This window comes from Phocoena sinus, chromosome 14 (assembly GCF_008692025.1).
Source record: "Phocoena sinus isolate mPhoSin1 chromosome 14, mPhoSin1.pri, whole genome shotgun sequence".
NCBI lineage: Eukaryota > Metazoa > Chordata > Mammalia > Artiodactyla > Phocoenidae > Phocoena > Phocoena sinus.
Window position 1 is genome coordinate 18,822,709 of NC_045776.1, and position 24,280 is coordinate 18,846,988.

Genomic DNA, 24,280 nt, shown 5'->3' on the forward strand with positions numbered 1-24,280 from the left:
GCAAATAACTGACCTTAGTTATAGTCCTGTAAAAGTTGGAATATTGACGGTATTTGTCATTTTAAATTTAAGTGAACTAAAATTTTCTTTGTATGGCCTGAATGTCATAGAAAAACTCTTTCCCCTGAGGCTATTTTTCAAAAATAAAAACATGTTTTTAAAAAGAGATACACATACATTGTAGAACAGTTTACAAATACTGAAAAATAAAAAGGTGAATATAAAAATTTCCTTTTATTAGTTAGCCATTATAATAGTGCATTGTATTGCCTGGTAGTCTTTTTTTTTTTTTTTTTTTTTGCCTGGTAGTCTTTATGTACACACACACACACACACACACACACACTCACAATTCTAAATGTGTTTGCAATTGTAGATTCTTTAAATAAACTTTTGTTTACGGTTATATAATCTTATTTTCATATTTTTGTTTTGTGGGTTTTTTAATTGATGACTTCTGTCAGAGATATGTGTATTTTATTGTTTCTTGGATCTATTTAACTATCTTAGTTTTTCTGTCTTCTAGTTTATTAGTATGTTTTTAAACCTTATTATTCTTTTGGTTTTCCTGGGCCTCTTTTGTAGAAGTCATCATTCTTTTTGTTCCCCAGATTGTGAATTTGTGTCAGGCTATATATTTGGCTGCATCCCATGTGTTTTGTTGATACGTAATATTCTTATTGTTAATAGTTTCTGAATAGTTCTTGTTAGTAGTTTTGTTTCCTTTTTAGTACAAGAGCTAATTTGGAATGCCATTTACCTTCCCAAGAGATTATCATCTTTCCTCTTTAAAATGCTCATAACTGATTTCTAGATTTATTTCAGTGTGGTCAGTAAAGACATAGTGTAACTTCTGCTTCTTGAAATTTACTACACTCATTCTGTGTCTTAATAAATGTGGATTCTGGGAATTTTTCAATGCATATTTGAAAATGATGGTTATTCTCTATAGTGTTTTAATTAAAATTTTTTTTTACTTAACTGGGTCCCTTGTGGCCCTAGAAAGATGTGTTAAATTCTTCCACCAAAGTGATATTTGTCATTTTTCATGCCTAATGATTCATGATGGCTATATATATGAGGTAGATTATATTTCCATTTTTGATTGTCATTACTCCTCTTTCAATATTATTATCCCTTTGTTCCTTTTCTTTCTATTCTAAGAGAACTTTTCAGGTTTGTCATCTATATAATGACATATTTTGTACAATTTTATGCAGATAGTAATTTTGTCAGCACATTTTTACTTTTCTTATGGTGTTTCTTATTACACCGATCTACTTTTACATCTCTTCCAGAATCTTTTGTCTTGACATCTATTTTATAGAGATACTCTATTTTATATCACTATCAAAGGTAATGTTTTCTAAAATCTACTTTTACTTTTTGTGGGGTGAAATGGTTTTCAAAAGTCTGGTTTCCCTGTGAATCATGAGAGCATATCTACTTATATTATTTATTTATTTATTTGGCTACTTTGGGTTCTAGTTGCGGCATGCGGGCTCTTCGTTGTGGCACGGGGGCTCAGTAGTTAGGGGTGTGTGGGTTCAGTTGCTCTGCAGCACTGGGATCCTAGTTCCTGGAACAGGATCAAACCGGTGTCCCTTGCACTGGAAGGCTGATTCTTAACCACTGGACCACCAGGGACGTCCCAATCTACTTATATTTTAATCTGTAAATTTTTTTTTTTTTTTTTGCGGTACGCGGTCACTGTTGTGGCCACTCTCGTTGTGGAGCACAGGCTCCGGACGCGCAGGCTCAGCGGCCATGGCTCACGGGCGCAGCCACTCCGCAGCATGTGGGATCTACCCGGACCGGGGCACGAACCCGTGTACCCTGCATTAGCAGGCGGACTCTCAACCACTGTGCCACCAGGGAAGCCCTAATCTGTAGAATTTTTCCCTCCTCATGATACTTTTTTTAATAAGTTTGACTTTAGCAAACTCCAAACCTACCCACCCTTCTATAATTTTTGTAATGCTGGGGCAAAGTACATTGATTCTTTTCCAGCTATTGGTCACATTAGCTTCTGCCAATAGGAGGCGCTAGAGGAAGACGGGAAAGGTAGTGGAGCACGAAGGGACTTAGCCCTTCCTGTTCTTGTCATCATCACTCTGACTGCCTACGTTGTTGCCAGGTTTCGGTTTTCTCCTACATTCCTAAAATCAGTCTGCTGATACTTTCTCCTCTTTGCCTCTCCTCTGAGTGTCTAGGCTCTAAAAACCCGAACTCTTCCCTTTGTTTCCACAGCCCTGGGGATGGTAGCAGTATCCACTTGACTGTTCTCAGATGCCTCTTAAATCTACACCAGAGAACTGTAGATAAGTGGAGGTTAAGTTGTTCAGCCATGCTGGTTTGTGAGGACAGCAATCATCCACTCGTTAGCTTTCTAGAAACTTCCTTTAAAAATAAGACTTTGGAAGATGATAGTATCCCGATGCCTCTTATCTTTAAAAAAGTTTTCTATCTCTGGTTTATTGTCATAAACCTAATTGTGTCTCATAAGTGCCGTGTATGTCACACTTTATCAAGGGTAAGAGAGTTATTCAAATAACCTGTATCTTTTGGGGCACTGGTAGATGGCTTAGCCAAAGGCACATGGCCTTCATCAGCAAACTCCCAGTGGGGAAGCTGGACAAACAAAGTGGAGATGAGAGTAAGCCTACAGTTCTGGTGTGGTTTTCTTGGAGGATAGGGTAAGAAGGACACACGTGGGAGAAAGGATGTATTATGTTACAAAATTTGACTTAACATGCCATTTGCTCTTCGTGTGGCAAAGCGGTAAAGAGGCTTATTGGCAGCTATACTTAAGGTCATTGCAGTGCACGAAATGTAAATCAAAGTGTTATTCTTTACTAGAAGTTGGGAGATAACATTTACATAACATGCTTTTAAGGTAATGAGTTAAGTTTGTTATTTCTTTATTACCGTAACTGTTTCAAGAAAGTTATTTCCATACTAAAAATACTCCCTCTCCTGCTCGAATCTGATTTGTCATAATTTTTGCATGATGTTATAATCTATTGTTAGGAAATGATAGTCCCATTTATTTTTGTTTCACGGGGAAAATTGTTAACCAGCTGTTTCAGTCTCTCCAAAGAAACTCGCCTCCAGAATTCCTAGTAAGTAGCAAAGCTGATTGATAGAAATGTCACCATTTTTCTGACCCTCTCTGCCTCGTTGCTATGACATAGTGCAGAAGCCAAATAAGAAATTTGAGCAAAGGAAAAGATTCCAAGGCCTAGATATTTCACAAACTGGATAATTAGACTCTGAATTATGAAGAACAGACTGAATGAAAAAATGTCACAAATGTATAGTGGCTTAAAGGAGCACAGTGATTTCAGAGTGAAATCTTTATACATGAATTTTATGGTTAACGAGTAATAAGAATAAAACTCAGAGCAACCTCCTAAAATTATGTTATGACTTGGACTTAATAAACGGTAGGCTTGCCTCTGTTATTCTCCTTAACCTACCTATTGCTTTTACTATATGATCAGATTTTCTTTAACCAATTCTTTGCTTGTAACTAAAGCTGTGTATTCCTGTTCAAAACTTGTGTCTTCATTTATAAATTCACATAATATGATTTTCAGAGGAAAAAAATATAACTCAATCAGCTTTACATGGTTTACTAATGTGATAGTCTCATATTTACTATGTGGTTAACAAGAAATAACTGTTACCAACAAAAATCAGAGAACTTAAAAACAAGGAACATTTTGCTTGGGAGCCTATGTATATCTCTATATAAATACATATAGACATCTATAAACATCATCGATCCTCCTCATATGCCCATGCCATATATATGTGGATGTGGGATGATGCTTGTTTTTATATATACAAGTCTATATTTATATAGCTGAAGAAATGAAGCACATTGCTTTTTATGTAAGTGACTCAGTGCATGTATAGACAAGCTTCATTTTACAGCACTTTATCAATGCTGGGCTGATTAGATAGTACTAATGATTTGGTCTTCTGAAGGTCAGAGTTTGACAGGGTCTGGTGAACCCTAGAGACATTCCTGTGATATCAGTGCCCTTACTTACACTGGCTAGAAAATCTCTAGGAAAACTTTTATTCTTTGATGGAAATAAAATTTTGCTTTGGGTAACTTGATAGATTTTAATTATTTATGACATTGCTTTCAGTTGGTGTGTGTGTGTGTGTGTGTGTGTGTGTGTGTCTGTTGGGGCAGCTCTTCGGGGATGGGAAGTTGGAGGGATTAGAAGATTCTTCTGAGTGCTAAAGGGAATGTTCGACCCTCTGATGAAGTGGAGAGGGAGAAAATGAAGCCCTTAATTTCTTTCTTTTCAGAATTATTTAGTCACCACTGTTCATACCTTATATTTTCTGTAGCATATTTTAGACAGCTTGCTTTGTAGTCGGGAAGTGACAACTACCTGATCTTCTCAGGTTCTTTCTTTATAGCATCGGGGGGATTGCTGCTAGTTAACTGTGAAGGAAACAGTGAGGATACACGTGTACTGAGCCAGAGAAGTCCAAGAAGAATGCGGAAGCCCTAGAGTGTCTCAATTCAGCAGATAAATGGAAACTGTGTACAGTGGCACCGTTCCGCCTTAGGGCTAGTCAGTGCTTGGTACTATGAATTTATAAAGTTGGGTTTTTTTGTTTTTTTTTTTTAGGCTCTGACATCATAATTGTTTTCACATTTCTCAAATTTGCTAAAGTACCTCAGAGATGCTATCAAATTCCCTGATTTGAAATATAAAGCTAAGGTAATTGAGACAGCTGGAGTAGTGGTTTCTCAGCATTAGAACACATCTTAATGTTTCAAGACTGAAGATCTTGCTGGAAATCTGAGCTTGTTGCTAATGTAACTCACTCTCCTAATCTCTTGTTTTGTCCCTACGGCGTCCCCGCCCCTGTGTCTTGTGCTGAATATTGTTAGAACTCCTACTAGTACCGTTCCAATAGCAATGTGGTGCGTTTAGGTTGAATCCCTATTTTTCCTTGTATGCATATGTTTGGATATGTGTAAATATGTAATAATACAGGGAACTAAATGTTCATTTTCAAGAAGTTATGGTGACATTTCTATTTATTAAAATGTTGAATAATTGTGAGAAGACATAAAATAAATATATAAGTTGGAGACCCTGACAACGTTTCTTTATTCTCTCAAATTTTATGCACTTAGATTTACAGCAGAAAGTCCTCCAAGGACTATTAAACAACACTCTTTACGTCACCAAATACAGTTTTGGTTTTCGTCAATGTACCTACGTACATATTCACAAAGTTTCCTCTTCTGATGTCTGACATCACTGTTCCCTGCTTTGTTTCTCTCCATCTGCTCCTCTACTTCCGCTCTCCATCCTGCTCTCTGCTCCAAGACACTAACCTCCAACAGTTGCCTAATCTGACTCTTTCAGAAAGTCTTCTGGTTGGGTTCAGCCGATGGGAAGCTTTGTCTTTTTCTTCACTTTGATTATAAACCTTTTTTTTTTTTTAATGACTGTATTGTTTTAGATTTAGGTAAGATTAAACTAACATTTAATGAGTATTTTATGTAAACCAGTTTCTGTGCTTTGGGACATGTTGTTATTTGCTTAAGCAAAAACCTTCAAGTGCACGACTTCCCTGGTGGCGCAGTGGTTAAGAATCCGTCTGCCAATGCAGGGGACACGGGTTCGATCCTGGTCCAGGAAGATCCCACATGCCGTGGAGCAACTAAGCCCATGAGCCACAACTACTGAGCCCACGCGCCTAGAGCCCGTGCTCGGCAACGAGAAGCCACCGCAATGAGAAGCCCGTGAACCGCAATGAAGAGTAGCCCATGTTCACCGCAACTACAGAAAGCCCGAGCAGCAACGAAAACCCAACACGGCCAAAAGTAAATAAAATAAGATAAAATAAAATAAATAAAATAAATTAAAGGGCTTCCCTGGTGGCGCAGTGGTTGAGAGTCCGCCTGCCGATGCAGGGGACACGGTTGTGCCCCGGTCCGGGAAGATCCCACATGCCGTGGAGCGGCTGGGCCCGTGAGCCATGGCCACTGAGCCGTCGCGTCCGGAGCCTGTGGTCCGCAACAGGAGAGGCCACAACAGTGAGAGGCCCGCGTACCACCAAAAAAAAAAAAAAAAAAAATTAAAAACCAAAAACAAACAAACAAAAAACTTCAAGTGGACTTTGTCAGCCCTATTTAAAAGCCAGGAATACTGAGGGTGAAATCAAGTGATTGCTTAAGGTAACAGAACTAGAAAACGGAAACTTGTCTCACCCAACCTCATGCTCAGCAGCCTTTCCCATTGACAACCCTGCCTCCATAATCCATCGCTGCATTTCAGATGTTACACGCCCTTGTGAAATTTGTCTTTGTACACTCACACACACACCACTATTGTATGGAAATTTCTCTTAAAGCCACATGACTCTTTAATTATCAAGCCTAATTTGCTAATTTTGTCTCTATTATCTTCATCCTCCTACTTCCTGGGAGGAAGGGTATGTTTCCATGAGTCTTTCTCTCCTTTTCTCCTGAATCACCAAACTTTTTTTTTTTTTAGCAATAAAGAATTTTAAAGTTAATTTTTTTTTTTTTTTTGCGTTACGCGGGCCTCTCACTGTTGTGGCCTCTCCCGTTGCAGAGCACAGGCTCCGGACGCGCAGGCTCAGCGGCCATGACTCACGGGCCCAGCCGCTCCGCGGCAGGTGGGATCTTCCCTGACCGGGGCACAACCGTGTCCCCTGAATCGGCAGGCGGACTCTCAACCAGTGCGCCACCAGGGAAGCCCTAAAGTTAATTTTTAATTGAAGTATAGTTGATTTACAATATCATGTTAATTTTAGGTTTACAGCACAGTGATTCAGTTATACATATATATACTTTTTCAGATTCTTTCCCCTTATAGGTTATTACAGAGTATTGAGTATAGTTCCCTGTAGTTCCTCGTTGCTTATCTGTTTTATATATAGTAGTCTGAATCACCAAACTTCTGGTCTCTCCTGGATCTTCAGAATTTCAGTATGCTCAAGCCTTTCCTGTCTTCAAATTAAACACACACCAAATTTTGAGACTAACCTCCATCATTATTTTATCCTTTCCTTCATGCAACCAAGTTGCCTCACGTCACGTTCTCTATATAATGTGCTATGCTCTGACTCTTTTCCACATCACTGTCCCCAAACTCCATACTAAAGTTGCAGTGCCAGGTCAAGTTGACATCCTTTATCCTTTTGACCCCTTGACCTTTTCAAAGCCTTAGACTCTGGACCACACCCTTCTTCTCTAACTCCTACTGTCTTTCAAAACTCACCTAAGGTCCACCTCTTCTGGGGAGCTTTTCTTAACACTCAAGATGAATTTGGCTGCTTCTCCAATGTATCCTCTTGTCCTCCAGGGCATGTGTTGTCATAGTAGTTATCACACCTGCTGAGGGGCTTCGTCTTGCGGAGTGAACTGTAGTTTATTTGAGGGTCTGGATCGTGTGTTTCCAGGAGTTTTATACTCGGTGCTGTCTTCCTACCTGGGGCTATCTCATTTTCCCCTCCCATCTCCTTACTTGTAGGTCCTTTTAACTATTGCTCGTTCAGCTCCGATTATTTGCCATTCTTTACATTAAGCATTGGTGATACAGGGTCAGACAAGAGATAACTGTCTTCGTGGGGCTTACAGTCTGCCTGTAAAAGTAGGCAGATATTTTAATATTGTTGAGGCTGTTCTTGTCCTTAAAAACATAATACTATGGTAAAGTGTATATAGGGCAGAAGGGATCGAATGAGCGTGTTTATTAATTGGTTAGCATTGTGCCTGGCATATTCAGTTAATGTTACAGGTTAATAACATTAATACTAATAAATCTTACATTACATATGCACTATGTGTATAGCAGATATACGAATTATGATACATACAAATTGTGCTATTTTACAAATTCTGTAAATAAAAAGTAAATAACACACATCAGTTGCTTTGTGCATCAATATATCTTTACATTTATCCCTTTTACAAAATCATGTTTGTGGTTCGTTTTTTTCCCCTTTTGTGCATTTGCTGATTTTTACTTACCAAAAGCTATTTGTTAAAAATTCAGTCTTAAGGCCGCCTGGTGCAAAACTCACCCTGGAAGAGGCTTTGTCATGGACCTTTTGAGAACCAGTTTTAGAGTGAGATATTAGCAACTGTAGATTTCTTTAAAAGTTTTCTATTCAGTGATTTATTTGGATTAAGGGTCATCATTTTCTCATCTTTACTAGATGAATCTTCAGGTCTTCTCATTGGCCATGGTGAATACTGAACAGCGTGGTGGTGTGTGTGGCTGTTCTGGGTGTGCGTGCGTGTGTTTTTTTCCAGTCACATGCTCAGTAATCAGGAAGTAAGCATGGGGACCATGTTGCTGGGCGCCATGATTCTCTTGCTGTTGCATTATCACCATAGGAGGTCATCAAAATAGTTATGAAGAATGTCTGTATTCACTAATTTGGTACCATTCAGGGAACATTAACAAAGGGGAAAAGATACAGTAGAAATCTGAGGAGAGATGGAAGATAGGCGAGAAACCTGGTGTTTGAAGACTGATCTTTGATCTTTCAGAGGAGGAATACATATCAAGAGCTTATCTATTCAAAAGAATTTACATGCAAAGCAAATCAAGAACGTAAATCTTACTTATCTTTGTAGATTAGAGTTTGGTCTTGGGTAAAGGAAAAGCCAGGCATCTATAAAAGGGGATTTACATGTTTATGCTAACTCAATTAGCATTAACAGGGGTTACCAGTAATGCTGGCTGCCTGGCCTCAAACTTTCACACATATATATTTTCAAAGACAATACAACGATTTTTGAGAATGTTATATAAAGAAGAGAGAGAATTACCAAATGTGTGGATCTGTTTTCAAATTAAAAAAAAAAATATTTGGGTTTTGAAATGTTACTTCAGGAATAAGTAGCTTTTTTTTATAAATAGGAGAAAGCAGACTCATCTTATAGCCATTAAAGTTTATTGCAGTTTCCAAATTTATCACTGGAAGGCATGCAGGTTTTCTTTAACAAACTGAAGGATGCATTTGTAGTCTAAATGGTGGCTCTGAGAGCAGTTAGATATTTATGGAAAAAATTATAAGAAGCAATTTGCATTAAAATTTTTTTTGTCAAAAATAAATATTTGTTAGGAAACTGGACTCTTTGTTTGGTAGTGTATATTGACTCATTCACACAGACATTGTGGTACTTAAAGTGTTGCAAAATCAGACATTTACATGGAGATGGGCTTCTGATGTTAAAAAAAAAAAAAAAGGCTGAGGGCTGGGAAGGGTAAGGGTACAGTATTTAAAAAATGAGCTCTTTGTCTTCCGTCCTTCATCCTGCCTCATCTCAGAGAGGTTTTGTCCAGTGAGAATAAAGAACCCATGGGAATTACCCAGGAATCACCCACCAGTAAAAGGGATAGTTTTACTTCAGTGAGCAGGGGTGGGACCAGAAGCCTGCAATAGTCAATGATGCTTTCTTATCCTCTTCATGCCAGGTGAACATTTGTATATGCAGAATACTGACTCACTGGGGGAATCACAGTCTAGTTGAAATCCAAAAGGTGATGCCTCTTTATCCCCCGTTAGGGGATTTTATCTAACATGAGAGCAGCAGTTAGATTCCATGGGTTTGTTACCATTTACTGGCCTGATGCTCCAGGCCAGTTGCCTTTCCCCTTTATAGCTTTGTTCAGTATACTCACTCCTACCCTCAAGCACCTAATTTGCCTATTGAAATCTTATTAGCTAGTCAAAGATTTGCCAGTATCTCCTCCAGACTTGATTTTTCTCATCTCTGAACTTTTATATTATTTATTAGTCTGACTCTCGGGACACTTATTACATTTTCCATGCCTTTTAATGATTGCTAAAATTATTATTTGGAAAAATTTCAAACATGTATAAAGTAAACAGAGTAGTAGAATAATCTCTCATGTACCCATTGTACAACTTTGACAATTATCAACATTTTTCTATTTCTGAATCACCTATACATCATACTCCCCACCCCCACTTGAATTGAATTAATTTGGAATAATAGATGATGAGAACCTTGAAGTTAGGGACTGTATATATACATATACACACATATACACATACATGTACATATATAAACTTTATATGAACTTTAATTTCTTCTGATTAAAAATATAATATATCCTCATTGTGGAGATAGATATCTAATGTTAATATTTTGAAGATTATAGTCTTTGTTTTTAAAAACTTAATATGAAATTTGTATATTGCTCTTTAACTTATCATTTTATCATGAGCATTTTCTTTTTTTAAATTTTTATTGGGGTATAATTGATTTACAATATTGTGTTAGCTTCAGGTGTACAGCAAAGTGAATCTGTTATACGAATACATATATCCACTGTTTCTTAGATTTGTTTCCCATTTTATCATGAGCATTTTCCAATGTCCTTGAACATTTTTGAAAGCATGATCTTTTAAAGGCAGCATGATATTCTATCATATGAGTCTTCCATAATTTATTTATTTATTTTTTGGCTGCATTGGGTCTTCGTTGCTGCGGGCAGGCTTTCTCTAGTTGTGGCGAGCGGGGGCCACTCTTCGTTGCGGTGCGCGGGCTTCTCATCGCGGTGGCTTCTCTTGTTGCGGAGCACGGGCTCCAGGGGTGCAGGTTTCAGCAGTTGTGGCACGCGGGCTCAGTTGCTCTGGGGCATGTGGAATCTTCCCGGACCAGGGATCGAACCCGCGTCCCCTGCACTGGCAGGCGGACTCTCAACCACTGCGCCACCAGGGAAGTCCCTTCCATAATTTATTTAAACAGTTTCCTGTTGTTGACCACTGTCTTGAACATCTTTGAACGTAAATACTTGTCCTCATTTGCAAAGATATTATTAGGATAGTTTCCTAGGGAATTATTAGGTGAAAGACTCTTAACATATCTTGCCAGATTGCTGTCCAAGAAGGCTGTGCCTATTCGCATTATTTTATTTTTTTTTTTTATTCGCATTATTTTTATCTCATTAACTTGGTAGTTAAAAAATGGTATCTGATTGTGTTCTTTTTAAAATCGGTATTTTCTGGATTATTAATGACATTGGACATTTTTCATGTTCATGATTCTTATTTCATGTGCTAGGTAAGGTGTTATCTGGAATTGCAGTGAATGGTACCTGCCATTTAATTTAGCTCTGAATCTAATGCTTTGCAGCGATGATCAATTATTTTTAGTATTGCACAAATCAGCTTTTGTTGTCTTTGGAACCAGAATGTCTGCCTCAGTGCAAATTATGTTAGTTGAGAGTTAGTTTTATTTTATTTTTTGATTATTAGTTTTCAAAGTTGCCTCTGTATAATTTTCTCCCTTTACATTATATAACTTTGTTGAGAAATGTAATTCTGCCTGGAATTATTTAGTTTAGATACAGATTCTTTGTCTAAGAAATATACTCTCAGGTCTAAATATGTTTTTAAGTTTTGAAAAAAATCATTTAGGTAAAAGTTTTAAAGCATTCATTGTATTTGACTGAATTTATAGTGTATTTAACATTCTTCTGGAATGAGTTTGGAACTCTGTTTTTAAAGTGCTTAGTGCAATTTGTATACGCAGTGAAATAAAAGTTGCCATTTTCATAAGTGAGTTTTTTAGTGGTAAGCCTGCTCTTTTGCTGTGTGAAATTTCCAAACTCCAGCGTAGGCACTGAATGAAAACATTTACATTAATAAACTAGCGTAGGTAAATATTTTCAGTTTTAGAAAAAAGTGGAGAACGGTTTTTACTGTTGGAGTTACTTTCTTACCTAAATCTAGGTTGTAAATGCAAAAGTAAAACTAACATTTTATTAAAACCCCCTGCCCTTTGTTACTTCTAATCAAATCATACCTTGCTGAACTAAGTTCAAATATGTTGAAAAACAATTTACTGCTTTGTGTTGAAAAATAATATTCGAAGTATGTGTGTTGTGTGGAGAAACACTCAAAAACAGATCGACCCAGACATCAACAGGATATTATTACCCCAAAGAAATGACGACAGTTTGCCAGCTTGATGCGTAGAGGAAGGAAATTTACAAACATCTCCAGGAGAGGCAGGTTGAGCGGTTGAAGGAAATGAGGCACGTCCTGCTTTTATTGTGCTTATTGGAGTGGGATTCCCAGAAGACTGAACAAGGCTGTCCTGAGACCTCTGTTTGGCAAGGATCTTGTTGACTCATATTTTATTTTTGTTTCAGTAAAGGTCTGCTATTGTTCAAATTTCTAATGTAGCTTATAAACACACAGCCAATATCATTTCCCCTTCTACTGACTGATATATACAAATGAATGAAAATCTGCCATCATCATCAACTCATGCTCTGTTTCCACGGAGCAAAGAAGAGGAACAGAGAAGTCTCCTTAAAAGACAGGCCCTTTACATGGAGATCTCAGTTCAGGAATTTTCAAAGTTGTATTTTAGAGTTTTACTCACCAGATACGTTGGGGGAATTTATTACTTCTTATTCCTATGGTAGAGGAAATGGGAGGTAAATATTTATGTAATTTGTATGTCAAAAGCCTAGTTTTTGATTAAGAAGTTTGAGCTGTTGGCTTCCGAATCCTCTTAGAAGTTGAATCACTGGACATTTATGTCTGAGACCAGTTAGGAAGACTTCCAGTATGAAATGCCTGGTTTAGAATAATGAATTCATGTAATGCTTTGAAATGTTTTAAAAATTTCCGTCACTGTACACCTATATATGAGAAAGTTATGGAAAATATTATAAACATTTCTGCTTTTTTCAGCTCTAACGTTTTTTATTGTTGCATCTATCAGAATGCCTAAGAGTGTCATAACTCTTTAGACAAAGAAATACCGGAATGGAAATCTTCTTTGGTCTTCGGCTGTGACTCAGTCTGAGGAGCTATATCTGGAGCTTTAGGTTATGAATTTGTACTCTTAACTCTGAGTCAGAAGATGTGGTTACTGTCGGTCTTATTCACTGAGTGACGTTGCATCAAGAGGAGACTTTTGTTTAGTAGAAATTTAAAGAAGATAAACATGAAAGGGAAAAGTACTGTGAGAAAGTAGAAGGCTAATGTTGGTTAAAGTCTGGTTTTGCTTTCATTTCTCTTGGTTATTCCTTAGACTGTTTGATTGCTTTAGGTAATTTTTTTCCCCCAGTCATTTTATTGTATGAAAAATTCCAAAGAAAAGTATTATTTCATACCCTTCAAAGTTATGTTTCAGGGTAAAGATATAGGGACTGATCACCAAAGGAATTTCCCTGGCAAAAGTCCTAACATTTTTAACTTCCCACGATTTTGTCACCCCCCTTTTCCTTTTATTTTTGGCTCAGACCCCCAGGAATGTCTGGTTCAAAGGAATTCCTATGGGAGACAGGTTTGCATGATATTTAAGGGTCTAGAGGTGCTTCTGAGTCAGGATTTTGAGGAATGATGTTAACTTAGAGGTAACCCTCTCTCGTTCTAGTGCAAAGGGGCTGAGGATTTGGGGGCAAGCATTTTGGACGTCACATTAAGCCGTGAGAGATTTTGCCCCTGATGACCTGAGTTGACTTTAAACTGTTTTTAAGAGGTGCTCATTCCCTCACCTCTCCAGTTTTCTAGAAGAACCTCAGTTTGGTTCCTCTGAGGGCTTCTTTCACACACCCTTCTGGCAGGGGATATCAAATATTGTCTGAGTAGTTTTCTACACAGTGGATTAAGGCTGAAAAAATAAGTTGTAGGAACAGCATTTGGACTGGGTGTGTGTAACACTTGTATGTTTTCTGTTGCTGCATTTGCTTGCTTCTAGATAACTATAGTTTTAGCAGAGAATAGCTTAGATAATATCAAGGCTTTGGATGTCTTAGTCCTGCAGTTATATGATTTAAAAACCTGCCCTGTGTGTAATGCTGCTTTAGGAAATCCGTAATCCATGGGGACAGTAAATTGACAGACAATTTTTTTTTTTTAACATCTTTATTGGAGTATAATTGCTTTACAATGGTGTGTTAGTTTCTGCTTTATAACAAAGTGAATCGGGTATACATATACATATGTTCCCATATCTCTTCCCTCTTGCATCTTCCTCCCTCCCACCCTCCCTATCCCACCCCTCTAGGTGGTCACAAAGCACCAAGCTGATCTCCCTGGGCTATGTGGCTGCTTCCCACTAGCTATCTATTTTACGTTTGGTAGTGTATATATGTCCACGCCACTCTCTCACTTCGTCCCAGGTTCCCCTTCCCCCTCGCCGTGTCCTCAAGTCCATTCTCTACGTCTGCGTCTTTATCCCTGTCCTGCCCTTAGGTTGTTCAGAACCATTTTTTTTTTCTTAGATTCCATATATATGTGTTAGCATATGGTATTTGTTTTTCTCTTTCTGACTTACTTCACTGTGTATGACAGACTCTAGGTCCATCCACCTCACTACAGATAACTCAATTTCGTTTCTTTTTATGGCTGAGTAATATTCCATTGTATATATGTGCCACATCTTCTTTATCCATTCATCTGTCGATGGACACTTAGGTTGCTTCCATGGCCTGGCTATTGTAAATAGAGCTGCAATGAACATTGTGATACATGACTCTTTTTGAATTATGGTTTGCTCAGGGTATATGCCCAGTAGTGGTATTGCTGGGTCGTATGGTAGTTCTAGTTTTAGTTTTTTAAGGAACCTCCATACTGTTCTCTATAGTGGCTGTATCAATTTACTTTCTCACCAACAATGAGAGAGGGTTCTCTTTTCTCCACACCCTCTCCAGCATTTGTTGTTTGTAGGTTTTTTGATGTTGGCCATTCTGACTGGTGTGAGACTGGTGGCCATTCTGACTGGTGAGACCTCACTGTAGTTTTGATTTCCATTTCTCTAATGATTAGTGATGTTGAGCATTCTTTCATGTGTTTGTTGGCCATCTGTATATCTTCTTTGGAGAAATGTCTATTTAGGTCTTCTGCCCATTTTTGGATTGGATTGTTTGTTTTTTTGATATTGAGCTGCCTGAGCTGCTTGTATATTTTGGAGATTAATCCTTTGCCAGTTGCTTCATTTGCAAATATTTTCTCCCATTCTGAAGGTTGTCTTTTCGTCTTTTTTATGGTTTCCTTTGCTGTTCTTCTAAGTTTCATTAGGTCCCATTTGTTTATTTTTGTTTTTATTTCCATTTCTCTAGGAGGTGGCTGAAAAAAGGATCTTGCTGTGATTTATGTCATAGAGTGTTCTGTCTATGTTTTCCTCTAAGAGTTTTATAGTGTCTGGCCGTACATTTAGGTCTTTAATCCATTTTGAGTTTATTTTTGTGTATGGTGTTAGGGAGTGTTCTAATTTCATTCTTTTACATGTAGCTGACAGACAGCTCTTAATGGTACTTGAGTACTTGTAGAAATAAGATACATATAGATGTATATTTTAATTTCAAGTAATCTAATTTTTGGTGTGAAATATTCAAGGTCAGCAACTTACCGAACTCAGAAATGGAGTAGTTTAAATGTTTAAAATATATTAAGATTTAATAACATACAGAGTGTTCCTACAATTTGTGAGAGAATATTTACTCTAACTTTTATTTCAGATCATGTTTTAACAGTTAATCAAAATGCAATTTAAATCTTGTTAACATTTTTTTAAAGTTGGCACATTGTTTTTTAAAAGTAAGCATGATGTATGTATATGTATAGCTGATTCACTTTGTTATACAGCAGAAACTAACAGCATTGTAAAGCAATTATACTGCAATAAAGATGTTAAAAAAGTAAGTAAAAGTAGGCAAATCTCTTACAGGGATTATGAAATGAAGTTTTTTGTTGCACCTAGCATGCACTGCAGTTTTGTTATTTGCCATTTGTTATTAAGTGTTATTTGCCATTTGTTATTAAGTGTTATTTGCCATTTGTTATTAAGTGTTCCTAGGAATAAAAGGGTATGCACAGCAGCAGTGTTTACTGTACAGATTTCCAGTATTTTTTTTTTTATTTTATTTTTTTTAATGGACGTAGTGGTTTTTTTTTAACATCTTTATTGGGGTATAATTGCTTTATAATGGTGTGTTAGTTTCTGCTGTATAACGAAATGAATCAGCTATACATATACATATATCCCCATATCTCCTCCCTCTTGCATCTCCCTCCCTCCCACCCTCCCTATCCCACCCCTCTAGGTGGTCACAAAGCACCGAGCTGATCTCCCTTTGCTATGTGGCTACTTCCCACTAGCTATCTATTTTACATTTGGTAGTGTATATATGTCCATGCCTCTCTCTCACTTTGTCCCAGCTTCCCCTTCCCCCTCCCCATGTCCTCAAGTCCATTCTCTACGTCTATGTCTTTATTCCTGTCCTGCCCCTAGGTTCTTCAGAACCATTTTTTTCTTTTCCTTTTTGTTTTAGATTCCATATACACGTGTTAGCATATGGTATTTGTTTTTCTCTTTCTGACTTACTTCACTGTGTATGACAGACTCTAGGTCCATCCACCTCACTACAAATAGTTCAATTTCGTTTCTTTTTATGGCTGAGTAAAATTCCATTGTATATATGTGCCACATCTTCTTTATCCATTCATCTGTCGATGGACACTTAGGTTGTTTCCATCTCCTGGCTATTGTAAATAGAGCTGCAGTGAACATTTGGGTACATGACTGTTTTTGAATGATGGTTTTCTCAGGGTATATATGCCCAGTAGTGGGATTGCTGGGTCATATGGTAGTTCTAGTTTTAGTTTTTTAAGGAACCTCCATACTGTTCTCCTTAGTGGCTATATCAATTTACATTCCCACCAACAGTGCAAGAGGGTTCCCTTTTCTCCACACCCTCTCCAGCATTTATTGTTTGTAGATTTTTTGATGATGGCCATTCTGACTGGTGTGAGGTGATACCTCACTGTAGTTTTGATTTGCATTTCTGTAATGATTAGTGATATTGAGCATGCTTTCATGTGTTCGTTGCCAATCTGTATATCTTCTTTGGAGAAACGCAGTTTCTGGTATTTTTAAATGAAAGAGCAAGTAATTGTAAGCTGGGAAGGGTGGGCTTTTCAGCATGGACTCTAGCTTTAAATCTCAGCCCTTTTACTTGCTTCCTGTAACTTGGAAAAACACAGTTCCATAATTTCTCTGTAAAATAAGGATAATATAAGTACCTAGTTCATGAGGTTATGAGAAGGAGATGAGTGCATACATCTGAAGCATTTAGAACAGTGTTTAGCTTATAGTAACTGCTCAGCCAGTATTTTCAAGCTCTTAGCACTAATAGTTTTAGAGAGAAAAGGTATCGGGGGCAGTTATTCAATTATCATTGGAAATAATAATTCCATTTGAAAATCCAGCAAAATACTGTCTTTCAGAAATCATTCTCAGAAGTGGTGGTAGTGGAATTGCTCTAACTAGGAAGATTTAGGAATGGCAGTCTCATTACGGGAGTCGGGGGATGGCTCAGAGGTACAGTTTGCTTAGTAAGCCTGGTGATTTGACCTTGACTGTGTTACAGATCAATTTGAAGGAGCGCATTTTTCTACAGATGCTTTTAGTTTCACTTTAAATGAGCTTGCAGTTGCAGGTGTCAAATAATGAGGGGATTGAGAGGCCTTTTGTTGGGGGGATGGGAGAAGGTTTGGGGGTATATTTTGTGTGTTGGGGGTAAAGTCGTCCACCCACCTCATCCCACTGCCACTGCTCCTCTGGTCAGAAGGCCCCATCCGACCTCCAGGGGTCTTTTGCTCCAGGTGACCATCAACTTGAGGATGGAACTTTCTGGGCCACAAGTTTGCATCCGTGTTTTCTCTTTGTTTTAGTCATTTCTGAGTCATGTGGGTCAGTTCCTCCACCAGTAGGGTGAGCTCAGCCTAGATAATTTTTAGGGGTTGGTGAGGGTCATCCCTCAAGGGTCATTATCACTAACCCTTGAGCCCAGTTACTGGATAGGTTACCCTCAACACAGACAGTATACTCCACATCTCCCTCCCCCTCCACCCCTATCCACCAGGATTTCTGCCTAGGCTAGAATTCATGGTTACCTTTGTGGTTGCCACCATTGCTCTTCCCTGGAAGGTATAAAGATGCTCCCTTCTTTACTTCCACATGTGCAGTTGCCTATTGACTTGCAACTACACTGCATAGAAAAAGTACCTAACTCTTTGGTAAGGAAGAAAAGAAAAGATAATTCTGTAGACTAATTGTGTTGAAGTGAATGAGTGCATGCATGCTTGTGGAGATATCTTTCTGGGGTGTGTGTGTGTATGTATGTGGTGGGAAGCATTTTAATGTGTGCGTAAGTATAGCTGATGTTTTTCCACTTGGCTTTATCTTGTAGAAAGAATAAGTGGTTTTAGAATCAGAAAGCTGATCAGAGGATTCCTGAATATTCTTCTTTTTATCCCAAATGTCTGATTTTACCTGGGTATGGGAAATTGTAGCCACAGCTCCTCCTTGGTTTGCTGGATTATGCTTATTAGAAAGTAGCCTAATCCTCTCAGCAGAGAGAGGAAGTGCTGTGTTATAACAGAGTCACGTGGGTTGAGGATCATCGAACCAGAGAGAAAACTTCTACAGTTTGATTTCCACTGTCAGTGATCAGTATTTCTAGATCTGGAACAATGATTAAAAAAAAAATGATCTGGTCTTTAAGTATAACTGAGGTTTAAGGATTTCTCTTCAGAATCTGAAATCTTTAACACTGGAAGAACACGCTTTCTAGCGTCTCGTCATTCTTTTGTTTCACAGATGAAAAGCCCTGTTGCTCAAAGAAGTGTCTCTATGGAACTTATTTCTTAAATAGCAAAATGTCTAGAACTCAGGCCAGCGGAATCCAGGCCTAATCATCTTTCAGTGTAAAGGCATTTTATTTTTGCAATAACCTTTAGACTAATCCTTCTCTCACACCGCTACTGTGACTGAGCACATGGACCACATCTCTGTATCCTGGATTTGAGACTTCATTCTCCACATCATGGTTCCTTGCTCTAGTCGCCATTTCTCAGTTGCTTGAGAAAATGGCTAATAATTTTTATAGTATTGTTGCGAGGATCAAAGAAGTTATTTCTTGTAAATTACTTACAAGAGTGCCTGGCACAAGGCATGGAATCAACCTAAATGTTCATCGACAGATGAATGGATAGAGAAGTTGTGGTATACATACGCAGTGGAATATTACTCAGCCATAAAAAATGAAATAATGCCATTTGCAGAAACATGGATGGACCTGGAGACTGTCATCCTAAGTGAAGTAACAGACAGAGAAAGACAAATAGCGTGTGACATTGCTTGTATGTGGAATCAAAAAAATTATACAAATGAACTTATTTACAAAACAGAAATAGACCACACATAGAAAACAAATTTAGGGTTACCAAAGGGGGAAGAGTGGGGAGGGATAAATTAGGAGTTTGGGATTAACAGATACACAACTACTATATATAAAATAGGTAAACAACAAGGGCCTACTGTATAGCACAGGGAACTATATTCAATATCTTATAATACCCTACAATGGAAAAGAATCTGAAAAAGAAATATGTATATATTACCTGAATCACTTTGCTGTACATCAGAAACGAATACAACATTGTAAATCAACTGTACTTCAATTAAAGAGTGCTTGGCACAAGTGTTAGCTATAATGATAATTATCATTGTATTATTAATAATTATATAGTAATTATTATTTTATTGTCAATAATATGTTGCTTTTAGACACTTTAGCTGTCCAGCATATTACAGTGAAAAGGTGGCTTTGCAGGAGAGTAAGATTCCATAATTATCTAGTGAAATTGGGGCCATAAATCATTGAACATCTTGCTCCATTTTTGTGTGAATTATTTGGATTGACTAAGTGCTCTTGTTACCGGGCTGGGTTACCATCTGCTGTGTTTTGCCTCCATAGGGTCAGGCTTGTCCTCCGAGGGAACAGGGAGGTGGGAAAAAATGCCAATAACTGAACTCCAAAATGTATCCTAACTGTCTTGTTCACATTTATAGGACAGTTTTATTGCTGTAGGTAAGATGGATAACTGGGCATTATTCCAACATCTTGGCAGTTTTCCTTTTTCAAGGTACTAATATTAGGATTAGCATGTTGTTTTAAAGCCATTGCCTTTCTGCACCTTGTAACTGCTTGTTCTTGGGGGAGGCTTGGAAGATTTGAATTAGGGGTTTCCTGCCAAATATGGGAGAGCATGTCTATTTTGTTTTAATACTTTGCTTGGTTTTTAAAGTTGCAGTTCATTTCGTCAGTAGAACAAATCAGAGGCTAGGAGGGCACGCTGCATGTGTATAGGGTATATAGTATATAGGGTAGATGCATACTGGGGCAGTGAGGACACATGGGTGGGAATAGTATAGCTCTGTCCGTTTATTTTTTGTGTGCTTTCGTTTATTTTTGGTATTGATACCAATGTTTGGCAGTACAGTGATTTGCCTCGTCTATTATTCCTTTTTTAAAAAATTTTACTTTATACCTTTTCTTTAATGTACTTGTATTATTTTTGTAATGAAACGATAAATATATCCAAATTAAATAACAGCAATAACTTTAGTTGCCTCAAAAAATGGGACTGCAGGGCTTCCCTAGTGGCCCAGTGGTTAAGAATCTGCCTGCCAATGCCGGGGACACGGGTTCGAGCCCTGGTCTGGGAAGATCCCACATGCCGTGGAGCAACTAAGCCCGTGCGCCACAACTACTGAGTCTGCGCTCTAGAGCCTGCGAGCCACAACTACTGTAGCCTGCGCTCCTAGAACCCATGCTCCGCAACAAGAGAAGCCCCACAATGAGAAGCCCGCGCGCCACAATGAAGAGCAGCCCCCGCTCTCCACAACTGGAGAAAGCCCGCGCGCGAGCAGCCCCCGCTCTCCACAACTGGAGAAAGCCCGCGCGCAGCAACGAAGACCCAGCGCAGTCCCCGCCCCCCAAAAAAATGGGACTGCAAATTGAACGGCATTAAATCTCTATAAATTAGTTTATGTTATTATATTTTTATTCAAATATAATTGACATATAATATTGTGTTCGTTTTAGGTGTACAACATAATGATGTGATACTTGTGTTTTGTGAAGTGATCACCACAGTAAATTTAGTTAACATCCGTCATTTCACATCCTTAACAAATTTTTTTTCGTGTGTTGAGAACTTTTAAGTTCTACTCTAACAACTTTTAAATATACAATACAGTGTCATTAATATAGTTACCATGCTGTACATTGCATTCGCAGTATTTACCTTATAACTAGAAGTTGGTACCTCTTGACCATTTATTTTTGGTATTAATACCTGTTTTGGGGGGTAGAGTAATTTGCCTCATCTAATAAGTTTCTGATAATCCATCAAAGCCGAGATGGATTAAAATTATAAGAAAAAGATTAAATTGTTTATAATATAATCATTTTCTCTAAAGCATTCAAGAAACATAGTGTTTACACTTATCTGTGTATCGTAACTAGAGATTAAAACGTTTGGTTGTTTTTACTCAAATATTATTAGCATTTATTTTCCGAAGAGAGCCCTGCTGCTGTAAAAGTTGTCAGTAACTACCACTCTTTGTATAGAGAAGTAATCAGCCCTTTTGAATGCATTAACACTTTTTCTGAATTTCTCTTATGGAATTAAAAAAAAAAAATCCTAGCTTGTATTACTGTTCTTTAAGGGAGTCTAAATGAATTGGTAAAAATGCATGTACTCTGTATTTCGACTGGTCATCAGTTTCAGCTCTTATGATCACCCGTTTGTGGAACCTTGGGCAAAACTAATAATTTCTTCCTGAGGCTCAGTTTCCGCCTTCCCATAGTTGTAAGGATTCAAAGAGATAAGCTTGGAAAAGGTTTTGTCCCCCTATATGCTCAACAGATGCGAGGTGCCTTTTCTCCCATGTCTGCGTTCCTTACCTTTTTAATGGACTTCGTGGGAGCAGCATTTGTGGATTCAGACTTATATTCTTGACAGTGGCCCTGCTACCTCAAAGTTGGTCATACTTCCTCATCAGTGGTCTGGAATGAACACATATTCAGAAGAGCAGAGGAGGAGACTACATCAGGAGAATTAAGAAGATTTCAAAGCCAAGTGGCCTCTGTCATTCTCTGCTCCCTGCTGTATGTTGTAAGTCTACAGGGCCTTACTACTGTTATTGCCTAACTTAGTTTCCCAGGAATGTGCTAGAATATAACTAGAATTCTGTCATTTGATGTGACAGTAGTGTTTACTTGTGCTGGTTACTTTCTAGGTGTTGGTGGAGGTTATGAATCAGGGTTAGATTCTTATTCATGGAAACCCACAGGTGCTCTGCCAGAGATCTGGACACGATTGCTAATATCTCTGTGACCTGGGACGGTTACCCTCTTTGGGCTCCATTTACTCACCTATCCTAGAAGGAGGAGAATGCCTGCTCTGCCTTCCTCTTAGGCTGCTTTTGAAAATGGGTGAGATAATATGTGAAAGTTCTGTTGATAAGTAAGAAGAGGTTGGTGGTGATGACGAAGATGATGAAGTTGATGATGCCCAAAATAGCGCACATGCAGACAATTCATGTCTTTCTAACTTGGAATTTCCAGCAATGCATGACAGTAAAAATTTTCTGTTTTTGACATCCATTGTATTTTGTATGACTAGGAAATGGACCTTCAAAATTTGACACAAATAACTAAATTATTTTCTTCTGTCGGTGAGGATCGCTAATTTTAGAGGCATAGCAGGTTAGGATCACCTGACATGAGGATTCTCGAAGTTATACTGTGCTTCACTAGTAACTAAAGTAGTTCAAATAAAGAGACATTCAAGATGAATAAGGATAAATCAAAGGTAATTAATATCTATTGGTAAGGAGTTGGCACATACCAAGTGTCAACAGTAGACATTTTTTAGGAATTGGAATGTTACCATGGAATCAAAGCATTCCACTTTAAGGTTGAATATCTGAAGATGCCTTCTTTCAAGCTGTCAAGAGGAAGTTAATATTCATTTTGTATATCCTACGTGAAACCTCTTACGCTATGCCATTTTCCTGTCTATTAAGAAAGAGCTTTAGAAAAAAGAATCAGTTTGTTCCTTAACTTGCATGTAAATTCCTTTCTTTAAATTGTATGCAAATTGTGTCATCTTTGTGAAAAATTTGAGATGTCATACACATACTTTTATAATGCCATTGGTTGCAGTTTTCAAAGTCAAAAGTTTATGTTTACATTTCCCTGTATGGTGTGGCTTTGTGATTTGGGCTTTAAAAGGCATCCCAAAATAGCAACAAAAGAGTAGATTGTGAGTTGGGTGTATTAGGTTTGTATGGTGAGCTGCTGCTTTTTCTGGTTACCAAGGATGATCTAAATTTCTAATCTAAGCTTTTTTTTACTATGCTATGTTGTCCTTTAAATGTCATGATAAACTCAATAAAAATATTTCAAGGTACCAGTGGGGGAAAAATCTATATGAGATGCCCAATAGATAAGTCTAAGGACTTTAGATATCTAAAAATAGTGCAAACTAGAGTTCAATGACTTTAAATTTAAGGACATAAGGTGTTGTAGGAGGATCCTGGTGAAAGATATATAACATCTAGCTCCTTTTCTCCATAATGAGAAAAAACGGAGAAAAAAAAAAGTATAGAGAAAAGAAAACTTGTCATAATTAGTATATCTCTTTTGGTTAGTTTTTTTCACATAGGGGATTTCAAATTAATCTGAAATTTGCAGAGCGAAACAATTAAGTTGTAACGAATATTCTCCTTTCCTTGTAAAACCTATAAAACACTATTTTTGAGTTGCTACTTATCTATGGCCGGTTCTCTTTTTCCACTTCGTTGTTAGTATTTGTATGATCAGGGAGGGCATCTTCTGGATGGGATTGCTCACAATCCACAGAGCCTTTTCCTCTGTCTGTCGAAAGGAGGCAGGGCTGAAGTTGGTCTCTTTTCCTTTTCATGATATGGGGGTGCGGTGGAATCAAAACCGGCAGGATGAAAGCCCCAAAGCTTCCTTTCTCCAGCTGTTTTCCTCAGTGAAGATTTTTTTTCTCTCCCAAAGATGATGCTTCCTTTCAAGAGGTTTTCACTCTGCTAACTGTTTCCTCAGTTTGTTTCACTACAGTAAAATGCGTTCCCTTTAGGCCATATATGTCTCTTTTACAACCCAACCTGTCCTTTTCAGTGGTGTTAGTTGTTACTCAGAAGAACAAATGTGATTTATTCAGTCCCTTTAATGAGGTACAAAGACCAATAAACCTTTGCCACTGGAGTTTCATCTTTTAGGTTTTGCTTTATTTTCATTTATGAAAAATTTTAGATGCCGTAAAGCCATGGGGAATGCTATTAATTTGACCATTTAATATTTGTTAACAAAGCAGTTCAGGGTAA

At 37.9% G+C, this 24,280-nt stretch overlaps 1 protein-coding gene across 25 annotated transcripts in view; it reads left to right on the forward strand.

The window, feature by feature from the left end:
* TCF4 (transcription factor 4) overlaps nt 1-24,280 on the forward strand; it is a 361,926-nt gene that overhangs the window by 61,343 nt on the left and 276,303 nt on the right. The window contains exon 1 of one of the 25 annotated variants that reach the window (XM_032654556.1): nt 22,021-22,038. The exons of the other annotated variants lie outside the window; for them this stretch is intronic. The gene's annotated coding sequence lies outside the window, so the exon portion shown is untranslated. Of the gene's footprint in view, nt 1-22,020; nt 22,039-24,280 lie in introns of those variants that run through there. 25 annotated transcript variants of the gene reach the window in all.